Genomic DNA, 14,111 nt, shown 5'->3' with positions numbered 1-14,111 from the left:
TTAGAATTATAGTTCACAATATATACAATATTTGGAGTATAATAGGACATAATAGTGCCCAAAAGAAACATTTACTGGCATTAAAGTAATAGTGTAATTTAAGGGGCATTAATAATCTGTTTATTTAGTAAACTATATGGTAGCAAATGTTTATTTTAAAAGCTTAACGAATCTAAGTTATTTTCAAAAAAGTGACTTTGAGGGCAAAAGCTAAAGCAAACTGCAACGCAGCATATATTCACAGTAGTATTCGGATTCACATCCTTAGTCAGTGCAGCTTTACAAAAACAGGTCTATTTGCTTAGACAGTAGACCTACGTGTCCATCCAAACTAGCCAACCATGTGGTTTGACGTTGCCATGGAGACCCCCTCCTGTGCTGCAGCCCGCTAGGTGGCAGCAACAACAAGGTTTCTGCTGAAAAAGATCCATCACACTAGCGATTGACTCTGCTCCAACAGACACAATGACGCAGCTTTCTCTACTTTTGGCTTGGAAACTGTCTGTATATTTAGCACCTCATAGCACATGGGGAATAAATTTAACCGACAGTTTAAATAGATATCTGCAGAGTCACACAAATTGGACTCAGGGCCACATATGTCCCTAAATACTGTGCACATGTGAAAGACAAGTTAAACTCTTTGTTGGCCTGAAGATGAAAGCATCAAAGTTTTTTGTTTTTTTTATTAGTGCACATTCAACACCGATTCTCATTTGTCCTTTAGAGGAAACAAAGGGTCATTTTCTGCATGTGTGAAATGTGTTACAAAGGTTACTTCGTGTCACATGACTCCACAGTGGAGAAATGCGATCAAACTGAGCGGTTTATGGTGTAACTGCACTGGTATAAGCTAAGTAATTTCAACTGACTGTAGTATACTTTACTTGCCTACTACTGATAATACTGATTATGATTCTTTCCACTTCATAGAAGAGACATTGCTACAGCAGAAAAAAAAAAACTCTACAGCAACACTTGTGCACCCTAATGCACATAAGAACGCGAACAGAAATCGATAAGGTGAGCAGTAAAACTTTTAAATGAATTTCACATTATTGTTCACTATTTAAACTATTGTTATCCTTAGAACTGTAGTGCAAAATTAAGTGCAGATAAATTATGAACTAAATTATATACCTTTTTGCCATACTTAACTATTTCAATTTTCCTCTGGAGGACTCTGTCTATTTATCTAGGAACCTATCTATGTGTTGATTATGGGCTGGCAATAGCTCAAGTGAAAAGAGCACCTTGATGCTTATTTGCATATTAGAGTAGCATGTGGTTGGACTCTGAGTCTCTGCATGGGTGTATACCTTGGACTGTGTCCCATCTGACATTCGTGGCATTTTATTTACGTTAATGATTTTTTGATGCCCTCACTTTGCAATAAAACCAATTCAATAACCCTGAAGTAGCACCTTATTTTTAATGGTGTTTGCACAGTTATTAATCAATTAAATTGTGAAATGTTATCTGAAACATCACAAAAAATAAAATAAAAAAATACAGAGCTTACTCATTTTGTGTCTGCTTTTGGTCCACAAATCAATAGGAATTGATGGGCCAGTGACAATGAGACACATGGTGCGTCAGTGCATGCAGGACTGACCATCCGCACAATAAGAAAATGTAGAATTAAGATTAATTTGGTGAGAACCTAATAGCTACAGAAAGAAAAAAGAAAATTAAATGCTATAAATTCCCATAATTGAGCAACCAGAGGAATAAATACTATTCAATAAAAAGCCACATTACAAAAATGCATATCTTTTATTGCAGTTCTCCCAGTGTGATAATGGTATTTAATGTTAGTACTTTTGCTGTGTTAAATTATAATTTAATAACTGATAAATACAATGTAGGTTTCTGCAATGACAGCATTCAAAATGCTTAATTTTTGACCTATCAGTGTCAGGCTTCAACAGAGGCAGGTCTGTAAGCTTTCAGCTATAGTAGTTTAAATGTTAGTGTACAACCTGAGCTGATCAACTGGTTAATTCCAAGGTCATCAGAAAGTATGGGGAAACACCCGTACCAGTTATTTTTGGACTAAAACTGGATACTGTACCTTACCACTGAAATCTAATCTGCATTCTTGTTGCTGTTTTCGCCTGGCTGGTGGTATAGTGTGTTCCAGAGCACTGGACTGAAAAGCTCATGTTTCTAAAGTTGAGCCTAAAATGGGATTGGAAAAGAGGTGCAATCATAATGAATATGATTATTGAAGACGAGCTTAAAGACAAGCTGAGAATAGAAGAAGTTATTTTGTTCTAAATGTATTTAGATAAAAACATATACACATATTCCAAAGTAAACCAAGCCATCTTTGGTGTAGAATGCCTCAGTATATTGTAATTATGTTTCAGGAGGTTTGCTTGTTTTCCCCGTTTATAAATACAAGCATTTCAAAAATGCCAAATATTTATTTAAGCACATTGAAAAGTCCAACGTGCTGAGAATTGTTTTCAGCAAGTCTGTCTCCCGCTACACAATTTTCCTGTCATTTACATCGTGGGTGACGTGCGAGCATCGAAGAATTAGGCTGCAAGTATTTGTGGCTTGCCTGCAGCAAATTCCTCAACTGTCACATTGCATGGATTATATTGGGTGTGGCCTTTCTCTGCTGGCATAGTGCAGTTTAGTTTTGCATATCCACCAGTGAATGTGTGCTATTTTCATTCTTATTGGGCCTGAAAGAAATGAGAGGAGGGGCAATGAAGACACAGTGAGAACAGTGAGAGTGAGAAAGAGAGGGACAAAGTCATATTCCTTTTTAGCTTGCGTGGATCTGGGTTTGTACATGTTGTATGTGTCCTCTTCTATGCACAATTTGAGCTTGCTAGTAGGTAACCACCTCTCCTTTAGGCTACGTTGGAGTCAGCTAAAGCTGCACGACCTAATGCGACATGACAGTTAGCCTGCTCTGCTCAACTGTCTCTGCACAAAGCCCTGGCAACTAAAACCAAAGCGTCTCTCAAAACAAGGGCATCAGAAAAGAGTCATCTGCAAGTTGGGTCAACCCTGCTTTATTTTGTCTTAGATTAAACAACTTGGCAAAAAAAAACAAAAAAAAAAAACAGTGGTTTTGTGCAATATTTTATCTGGAAATACAGTCATGTGCAGTCACTGGTACCATGGTAAGCTCCTTCTGCTTTTCCTCAAATAGCGCCTAAACAAACTAGACTCAGCTTTACTATGCAGTGCTAAAGACCGTGTTATTACTTGTAACTGTGACCAATTGCTAATCAGCACGACTCTTATTAACATTACTTGTTTAAAATGCAAAAGAATAAAATAAGGTATAATTAGGAAACATTGTTCATAATAAAACAAAGCAACTCACAGGTGGAAGAAGATTAGGGGTTTGCAAGATACATAGTTTTCGGGGAAAAGGAAGACATTTTACAGGCAAGAGCTGCAATCGAACCAGAGTTTAAAGGGCTGGAGATCTACGTCAGACTTCTCTCTAATTTCCTCTCATTCTATTCTCACTGATTTCTTCTGCCTGTAATGCTATCTTGTTTTCTCTCTTTCTCTGTCCGTGTGCAACCCACGGAGTCTTGTGCAAGGCAGTGTCTGATGCCATATGACACAACAGCAATAAGCAAGGGCTGGAGAGCAGCAGGTGGGCTACCGGGGCACAGCAGGGTTCATCTACAGTGCACCGGTCCTCTACAGTATGACCCTACAGAACCTTATTCTCCAGAGGACTCTGTCTTTCTTTCTCTGTTTCTCGTTTGTATTTACTGTCTCTCCCATTTTGTGTATCCTAAATGCAGACAGACAGAAAAACACACAGTGCAGCAGTGAGGGCAGGGCCTTTGTCCCAGGCAGCCAGTTTGTTCTTGTTCTGCTGTGTCCTACAGTACTTACATAAGTAAACAGCTCAGAAGCAGCTGCTTTCAATAGTGTCTATAGGATGCATTCTTTTTACATATAAACACACATGCATGTTGGCACACAGATATTTGTGAATCTTCGCCAAAAGCAGTTTCTTTCTCAGACTTTTATGCTGTCTAACATTGTCATATCATTGCATGCATTAGCAAAGCGTCACTGGAGGATCCTTGCCCTTGGTGCCTGTCTGGGCTAGACAGCTCTGACGAGGGCCACAGATGAGGACTGCAGGGGAGTGGGGAGGACAGACAGAGAAAGGATTAAGGGAGAAACAAAGAAGGGAATGTAAGAGACAACAAGGGAAATGAAAGTGGAAAGAGTGAGGAGGCAAGAATGAGATGAAGAATGAGACAGGGAGGAACAGGAAAGGGAGCGCAGAGAAGCAGGAGGAAGGTAAAAAAAATAAGAAGGCTGACTGAAACTAGCAAATATGACCAAAACACTGGACATCCATGCAAACAACAGAAAAATGTGCATGTGTGTTGTTTGTGGTTGCTCCAAGTCCACCAACTCTAACACCCAAAGACATCAGTTCGACCAAACCCTCTCACATGGATCAATAGCATAAGTTAGCATAAGTTGTTATGTCTTAACGTTTACATTCCATTAGTATTTGGGACAACATTTACTTTGACATTAAACAATGCTTAAAAACATTCATACTGCACAAAATTTTCATTTCTACTTTCTAAACGTTATATTTTAAAGGTGCCTTCACTTATTTTGAACTTGGTTTCTCTAGTTTGAGTAGTATATGTACATAAATGTCATTAGACTTCACTTTGACTTCCATATATCAAAATATTTTCCTACTTCTAGCTGAAAAATGCCTCCATGTGCCATCATTTGAAGGGAACTTTCCATTCAGATAATGTCATCTTGTTGCTTATATTATGGAGGTTATATTCATGGTCAACCTGGTTTTCCAGAGCTCTCCCAGATGACATAATGATAAAAAAAAAAACCCTCTGGGTGATGTCATCTGGAGGAATGTTTCAGCTAGAAGCTAGAATTTTTATATCAGAGGGAAGTCAGAGACAAGCTTAAAGCAAGTCATAAACAAATATTTAGATTACAAAAAAAAAGACTAAAAGAAAGATGTGTGTAGTCTGATTGGTACCTTGTGTTCATGCTACTGAATAATTGGCTATTTATAGAACCAGGAAGAAAGCTTCTGATGAGTCACTGCTACTTCCTAAAGAACTAACTGTAGTGCCAATGCAATTCATAATCTCCTAATTACCCACATACCCAAGCGCATGACTGAAAGACAAATAAATACACCATTTACTAAGAAAGGAACAGAGTGACATTATGACTTTGTTAAGTTATGTAGTACGCTCTGGAGAACTAAGTTTTTCCATCAGGATGAGCCATAATTAGGCATTGAAGAGTAAGTTACCCTCTCTGCTCATACTGAAAGACATTGCCAGCAGAGACACCACTCGTCACTCGGCTGCTGTGGGTAAACTGATACAGACGTATTCAGAGGCTCTTGTGTTGAGGAAGTTTTAGTGAAACAAACACTTAACTAGGACACCTGTGGTGCCTTAATCAGCTTACTGTAATGTGAAGTCAGACAGATTAATGTGACAGGAAACCAGGATGGACTTTGGCTCACTCTCATACTATAATACTGTGTGTTTGCTTGACACACAATGCAAGACAGACACTGCAGTGGCTACCTACTGTATCTGTGTGTGTGTGTGTGTGAGTGTGGGTGCGTGTGTGTGTTTGTGTGTGTGGGGGTGGGGGGGTTGTGGCCTAAACACACAAGTACTTTTTGTGGTTTTTCCTGAGGGCACAACAAGGTTATGTTGAAATACTTGTTAGTCAAAGTTAAATTTTCTGGTAACATAGGGGGGCCTGGTGGCGCAGTGGTAGAGCATTGGGTTGGGATACAGAAGGCAGCAGATTCAAATCCCACCCCAACATGTGTGGCCCCACCCAGCCACCAAGTCCAAGTACCACCTTGGTGTCAGTCCCGAGCCCGGATAAAATGGTAAGGTTGCGGCAGGAAGGCATCCGGCGTAAAAATACATGCCATATCAACGTGCGGTACATGTTCTGCTGTGGAGACCCCTAACGGGACAAGAGAAAAGCCGTTAAAATGTTCTGGTAACATAAGGCTAATATTCTCCGTTTTTGTGTTTTTAAGTGTAGGTACAACTAGAACTTAGTCACTCCACACATAACGTGTTCAATAACCATCCTAAGTGTTTTTTGTCTAAACTACACTCAGAACTTTTGAGTTGATCTGTGGTGTGAGAGTCTTGCACTTGGATGCTGATGGTCGACCATAATTATCCATATCAGTGGATAAATGTAGTTCTTCATTTATTAAAAAAGTACTCTGGATCAGGACATAATCCATTTACTGATTATATCCCCCCTAAAACATAACTACATTTCCAGTTTTAGTTGCTTAGGAACGTAGTATTTTGGGTTGGTATTTAACACATGTTGAAATAGAAAACAAGGTATTGCAGTTTAAATAGCAGCCAGCCTGTTTTTAGGAAGCAACCATTACTTGCCTAATGCTTATGCCTGGTGAGTCCATGCATCACCCAGAGAAGCCTGAGCTGGATGGAAAGCTGTTTGTGCCTACCTACCATAGCAGTTATATATACTTACATAATATGCAAGTATGACAAGTTTTAAATTAAGCTATTATTGTTTTAATCATCATATCATTCAGACAGTACCTACAGCCATGAAAAGCCTTTCACGAATTTCCAATTGACACTTTGCGAAAACACGTATGGACATGTTAAAAAAACTGAAGAAACAAATAGCTGCCACTATCAATGGCAGTTACTTTTAACAAAATATAATTGTCTCAACCAGTTAATCCATTCAAAAGGAGCTTTGCGTAGACTACTTCACTTGTTAAACCACCCAAGATACATAAGAAACTAACATAAAAACTAATGTGGGCAATTTTTAATGGGGTGTGTCTGAGGCTAGGAGTGGAGTGGAAAAAGCATGGAAACTCTAGAAACAGGAGTTTTTATTTTTTTCCCTTTCAGCTGAACTGAGTCCAGTATTCTTGCCATACAGCAAACAGCACTGCAACTAGCAACACAACATGCAGCATTGTGTCCTCAGAACACACAAAGGAGAAACTGATATTAAGACGGATATTTAACTATCTTTCAAACAGCAGGAAACAAAGGTGAGGTGGCAGCACCACTGACCTACTGTGCGACTGTGGCTCAGGAGATGCAGTAGATCAGTCATCCACCATTGTGGTTGTGAGTGTGAATAGGTGAATGAGATGCAGTGTAAAGTGCTCTGGGTAACAGTAAGGTAGAAAAGTTATATAAATACTTTTTGAAATCATGAAAGAAAGTCAAAACACAAACTCCAAGTCACCAACAGAGAGGCAGAGGATCTCCCCAACATGATGCACAACAACCAAATATTCAACTCAATGTCATGTCAACTTTACATTGTCTTTGAAATAACACATCATTGCTGCGAGTAGTAACTGTGATTTGGTTAGAATCTGGATATTTTGATCTCTAATAATGGCCACTTGTTACTAATCTAGTTACAGTATTAAAGTTTGTGGAAAACAAGCTCAACCTTTCAGCCAAAGCAATGAGTCACAACACTGTATCTGTCTGGAATACCATACAAAATCAAACCATTTCCATGACTACCCCTGTTTGCTAAGTCATTTGTCTGATTAAAAGCTACTGCTCAGCCACCAGCTATTCCTCACGTGTGTCTTTCGTTCTGCCTGGCTGCATGCCTGGGCACATCGCAGAAAGGCTAGATCCACCCAAGTCTGGATCTGACTGCCTGCTTGACTGCTTTCCTGAAGGAGAGAGAGGGGTTTGGGCTAATGGAGGGACATGGTTGGAGGAGGAGTAGGAAGGCAGAAGGGAGGGATCTCAGGAGGAAGGGAAAATGTGGGTCAACACATTCAAAGCCCTGTCACATGTTCCAGTCAGCTGGAATCTCGCCTCCAGTCCAAACCAGAATGTTACGTAAGAGGTTATTGATCCGTGAGAGTGCATGTCGGAAAATGGAGTACCAGTTGCGGCTGAGGCAACTCTCTGGCCTGTGTGCTGCAATACTGTCACGTGGTATCACAGCGTGGAAAACAGACATGTCAAAGTATGGCCAGAGGTGCTAAGTGATTGGCAGAACCTGATCCAATAAATATGCAGTTTTGAGTTAAAATGAAGTAAGAGATTTGCATAGTATTGTTATTTAACCTTCTCCTGTAATAACGCAAGCACTGGCACTTTGATACTGAGAAAAAGAAAGTGCCTGAGAGTTGCCTGTCAGCTCTAATAGCTACCAGTTGTCACACGTTTTCTCTCAAAGTCTGCCTATCGGAGTGATGTCATCACTTTCAGCAGCCACAGTTCTGCCAGCCTGTCTCCATCTATTAGCTTTAACAGCCCTCACCTCACCATTTTTTGGTAGGAGGGAGACACATTTTACCCAATATCATCACTAGCTGTTTGAAGCCTCAGACATTGGCTATAAAGTTGTTTGGAAAGAATGGAGGTTGGATCAGACTGTCTGAGGATAATGTGTTCCTTTTCCAATAGCAAGGCTAATCATATCAGTAAGTAGGCCTTGGCCCTGTATGTGGCAACCAAGATAAACCTTGTGGAAATACTGTTGTCCAGGAATTCGGGCATGATTGCGCATGGCAATGGCCTCCCCGTCATCACATGCAAGGGGATCAGAGTTCCCTGTCTGCGGTGGGGTATAATGGTTAATGAGTAGGAGATTGATGTACTGCATTGCTGACACCAAAGACCACAGTAGCCCTACACCTAAAATGTCCATTACAAATGCAGTTCAGAGGTTACAATACAATACTCTCTACTTAGTTTATGTTGGCTACAGTTACATGAATGTGTGTGGTTGACATCACCCCCACAACAACCTTGTAAAACAGTTGGATGTCGATCAGATGAATCAATGAGGAAACAGCTGACGCCTTTCCCTGGCTTGAGCTGTGAGGATAGTAGGTGATTTATTAAAGAGTTTAGAGTTCAAGTGAGAACATTTCCTGGAACAACAACCAAAAAAAAAAAATCAACGTGGAGAAGTGACGGAGACTGAGGGCAGTGGTTACAGTTCACTGACTCCAGAAGAGTACATCGGAGCAGAGAACAGAGGAGGACAGTACTTTGGACCAACATCTACTGGGAGAGGAATTATTGTCATGACTGTTATGCAAACATTTACCTTGTAGCATGAATAAAAAAAAACACTGGTATGTAAATATTAATTTTAACATTCATAACTCCTTCAGCATTCTTTTACTTACTTTACGCAACTGCACAGCTCAAATGACCTTTTTCCTCATTCCTGCTGATGAATTTACATAACTCACAATTGTGAACAGAATGTATTTGAACATGTTCAAGTATGTTCCACAGAGTTTCCAATGATGGCTCAGCATCCATTAGATATGAGCATCTTTCAAGAACATCAACATTCCAGAAAGACCAGCAAATCTGTAAAGCTGCCATTTTTGTATAAAGAAGGACCATGAGGTGTCGTTTGGCTGAGTTCATGTTTTTTACCCACTTCTGTTAATCCTTTGACACATGGACCATTTTTAAAAAAGAGTAATTTAAATTTTAATAGGCGTGCCCCTTTCCTTTGTTGCTGAAGTTAGATGACAATTTCAGTAACTCTCAAATCTACAGCCAGCAGCTGGTTAGCTTAGCCTGGCTTATTCAGGATAAGAAATAGCCCAGGACATAAGCCCCAGTAAAAGTGCAACATGTGGTTTGACACAATTTTGATGCTGACTAAATAAACAAGATATTGAAACACTTTTATAAAGCCTTCTCTCTTTGAATCCAGCACCACTCATTTAACACTGCCTAATAACTGAATATATTGCTAATGCAAAAAAATTATACATTTTATGCGTTTTTTCTAAAGAACATTAAGCTCTGATGAATCTTCATGAAATAAACCTGCTGGGCTGATTTCTTTTTGAAATCAGCTCTAGTTTTAACTACCGTGACTCTTACACTCATATTTAATCATACTGCGACAAATGTGTCAGGTGATGTTTTCTTCTAAATAATTACAGACCTATTTAAAATATGTCTGTACTTGTCAAGATGTAAGAAACTCTTGTTTGTAGCCTAGTGAAGGATTTCCTTTGCATAATATTTAATCAAAACATCAGTCTGAGTCTTTACAAAGTCACATAGTGCTGATGTCACTGGGGTTGTAAGTGTTCTCATAGAAGCTATGGATGTGCACTATTGTTCATTGATTTATCCAAAACCTATTGAAACTTTGGGTCTTGTATAACTGATAAAAAAGAAATCTTTGGTCCTGTCAGGTGAAATATTTAGGCTGGTTTACAAATTTGTCTGGCACATCTCAGTGTGAAAATAGACAGCTTTACGTTGGCTTAGTTTAGTAAATGGAGTCCCTCAAGGGTTTGTTCTTGGCCCACTCATTTTATATAAATGATTTTGGAGTTGATTTAAAAGGCACCTATGCAAACTGTTTTGATGACAAAACATATTTATATATGACATATTTCCCTATTGCTTTGCATCTACAGGTAGTTTATTCTTTAAGATAATCGAATCATTCCTGGCTCTAATATCACATGGACATATAAATAAGTATATATATAAAAGTTGTCAGCTATCTTTCTTCTCCACTTGCAATGATGGTTGGATACTGGAGAAGGATTCAGTTGTTGATTGCTGCTAGTTAGAGTTTATGTATTTATGTGCTGTATAGCTCCTTAGTTGTTATGAAGGTGTGCTGTGCTATGCTGACTGTTGCAGGCCTGACCTGAACAATACTCAGGGGTACACTTCTCCTGTGGCCTGATGGAAGTTTCCACCGCTGCTCAATACTGCACAGCGTTTCTGTATAGAGAGAAAGAAGGAACAGTGCCTGAACAGGTCATAATATGGGTCATTCAAACTGTCAATAGGCCAAATCATTATCAACTGCAAATCTGTGAAGTGTAACGATGACTTGGCTGGTTATAATTGCAGAAACTGATGATAGAAAAGAGAGGATGAAATAGATTTTTATCGTGAGAAATTAAAACCATCTTTAGTTTTTCTCCAGGGAACAGCTTAAAATACAAATGAGGTCAAAAATAAATTGACAAATTCCATGACGTAGAGCCCATTCATATTAATTATAATTGAAAATATATCACGCTGAAGTTAATATTGTCACATAAGAAAAGCACAGGGCATGAGGAAATTAAGACGTTGGACATGTGGTGCACCTTTTGCACCATTGCTGACAGTGTAGAGTTAGCTGCATTGCAGTATTGAAGGATTTTTGGAGAACTTGCAATATACTATCAAATTAGTTACAGTTTTAGATCAGTCATAAATTGTCTCAAGAGCAGCTATATAGGCACAGGCTCTCAAGCTTAGCTGCCTTGCCCATTGTTATATAAGATGAGAAAATATTCAACAACATCTCGAATAACCAAATTATTTAATTGGAATACTTTTAGATCAATTTTTCAAGCAAGGTTTAAGGTTCAAGAGGTTTGCCAAAGTTCCCCCGTCAGGTTAAGCTTAAGACAATACGTTGGCATGTCCATAGATGTTCACTGACGTTGCCCTGGGAAATTCAACAACAATGATACCTATTTTTCAATGTCCACCACTTAGAGTCGACTCGGAGAAAAAGATGGGTGTATTCCTCTAATGCACTCTGCACAGCCTTTCCGGACAACCCTGCAAAACAACCTGGGCCATGTACTTTCTTGATCTGAGAGAGAGAGGGAGTGAACACTTGACCTGATTTTAAAAGTCCCTTCTTTCAGCTTCCTTTGGTGGGCTGCAACACTGGCCCTTTAAATTGCTGCAAAGTGTCATCTCACACGCACAACTTTGCTGAGTCATTGGGTTCAGACTGCTTTTGTAACCTCCACCCAGCAGGGCTTCTCATTGGCTTCAGTCTCCACACTGCACTCCACGTGGTAGGCTGCCAGCACTACTAATCAGTTTCTTTCTGCCAGAGGCATTTCTTAAAGTGACAGAGGTGCTTCCCTAACTCCCCTGCGACTGATGTCTAACTGACAGTCTGCACGGACCAGACCATAGGAGTATAGCAGATTGAAAACAACTGTAAAGAGAAAGTGTGGGTGGTGAAAATGTGGGAGACATGGACACTTGGGAGTGGCAAAATCAAAAACTCAGGGTGAGTCAGCATTCTGGAGAACAGGCACTGCCTGTATTTCAGAATGCCGGAGGATAATAGGTGTGTGTTAGACCTTTGACATCTAACAGGCCTATAAAAAAATTTAGCTACACCTTCTCAAAGGTGTATCTGTGGGTATCACTAGAAAAATATGGACATTTTATTAAAGAGCAGGCAAGATAGAAAACAAAAATCAAAAGCTTTAGGGGTATAATGGGTGATGAGTCCGGTTGTGCTGTCAAGATACCGAACTTTATCTCAGCGGCATTTGAAGTTATCTAAAATCTCCTGGCCCTTGATTGACTGGTGTCGAAACTGGTCCCACTGTCACATCACACCGAGGATATATATATGTAAGGATAAGCCCTTAAAATGAGTGTTAAGATTCTTCCTTCTCTGGACTTTATCCTTCGATCTCCCTCTCTTCCTAGAACATCCATAGTATTTGCATAATTTTGGGCGGGCTCTGTCTCGAATTGTTGGGAGAATTTAAAATGAGCAAATGGGCTTGTTGATGACATATCTATCACTCAACTGCTGTTGTAGTTGATAGCTGGGGGTGTTCCCTTCACACGTCCTCAATGCCCCTAGCCAATGAGAGTATATCTGAACAACAATAAAATATCATAGATACTTTTCATAAACAATTTATAAAAAAAGAGTTGAAAAGGACCATAATACCAGCTCTTTAAGTGAAAAGGCATTTGTATACTGCACTTTGCTAGACACTGACACATGGATGTTCGGTTTTATAGCCACACTAGCAGGATGGATCTGAGGATGTCATTTCACCTTTAATAAAATTTCCCTACCAAGTGATGGACTCCCATGTCATTTGGTTCTGGAGCATAAGGCTAACCAAATTTGACATCTTTGACGTTTTCTCTAGGACCTTGATAATGTTAACACATTTGCCTTTTAGTCCTTTGTCTCAACCAACTATTGGATTGATTGCCATAAAATTTGTCACAGACGTACACTTTTTTCCAGAGGATGAAATGTAATAATTAAGTGACTCCCCGACTTCTCATTTGGCACCACCATCCAGTGGAAATCTGGTAATTTGGGTGCAAAACAAACGTCATTCCACTTGCATCTGCACAGTGTGTTAAATTAATACATATACCAGCCAAATAGTAATATAGGCTTATAGTTGGCATCTGTTCCTCAGTTTAATTCCCTAGGAAAAAGTGAGAATTTGTTCAACCTTAGGTATTTACTAAAACCTCTTTATGATCGTGCAACATTATATGAACCATACTACTTTGATCCTGTATGTTTCATGGTTGGGGAACACCTTCTTCAGTCTCTCAGTCCTGAACCCTCTGATTTAGGGCTTCAGGCTCTCAGTTTAATATATGAGTAAAAACTCAAAGCAAAAAGTGCATCATCTGTTGTGGCGTTTGACTATGCTATGCATTCTCTTTATTTAGTTTATGAAAGCCATTACCTGTCTTGAATAGTTTCCGGAGTGGTCCTTGCCTGACAGATGTGCCAACTGCTTCTTCAAAGAGAGCGATTTACTGCATGTTCTCCAAAGCGAGATCCTAATTGGGGGAGCAAAAAAAAAAGCAAAAGAAGAGGAGAGAGTGAACACAGCAAAGAGATCGAAAAGAAGAGGATGTATATTGAAGGAGTATAACTAATAGGTTGTGTTGCTCCACTTCAATCAGCATCGTTCCTTCGTCTCTGTGGGTGTGTTGTGTGAGACACAGGAAGTTGCAGCATTATGTTTCCACTTAAATATGTCACACTGCTTGCTCTGTGAAGCAAGTGTTTTCGATGGAAAGGGTGGCAACACATGCAGCTTTTTTTGCTCTATGCATACACTGATTCTCTTGGGCTATATTTGTCAACTTACTGAGAAATAATAGTCACTTGAGTTATCAGAAGATATGACTAACCATTCAAACTGATTGTCCTGTGCTGTATACAGTTTGATTAATTTTACTAACGTACGCATAATTCCCTACTTACTAACATTTTGTCTGGTGAATAAAATGTTACAAGTCCTTTTTGTATAT

The 14,111-nt window shown here is 39.4% G+C and overlaps 1 long non-coding RNA gene across 1 annotated transcript in view; it reads right to left on the bottom strand.

Annotated features, from left to right (window-relative positions):
• The window catches only part of LOC137128938 (uncharacterized), a 20,995-nt gene extending 6,884 nt beyond the window's left edge, over nt 1-14,111 (bottom strand). The window contains exons 1-2 of the long non-coding RNA XR_010914664.1: nt 13,538-14,111; nt 10,708-10,784 (exon numbers count right to left, since the gene is read on the bottom strand). This is a non-coding gene — a long non-coding RNA (uncharacterized lncRNA). The remainder of the gene's footprint in view (nt 1-10,707; nt 10,785-13,537) is intronic.

Source organism: Channa argus, chromosome 6 (assembly GCF_033026475.1).
Source record: "Channa argus isolate prfri chromosome 6, Channa argus male v1.0, whole genome shotgun sequence".
NCBI classification, from domain to species: domain Eukaryota; kingdom Metazoa; phylum Chordata; class Actinopteri; order Anabantiformes; family Channidae; genus Channa; species Channa argus.
The sequence above is the reverse complement of the archived record's forward strand: the minus strand, read 5'-3'. Positions and strand labels throughout refer to the sequence as shown.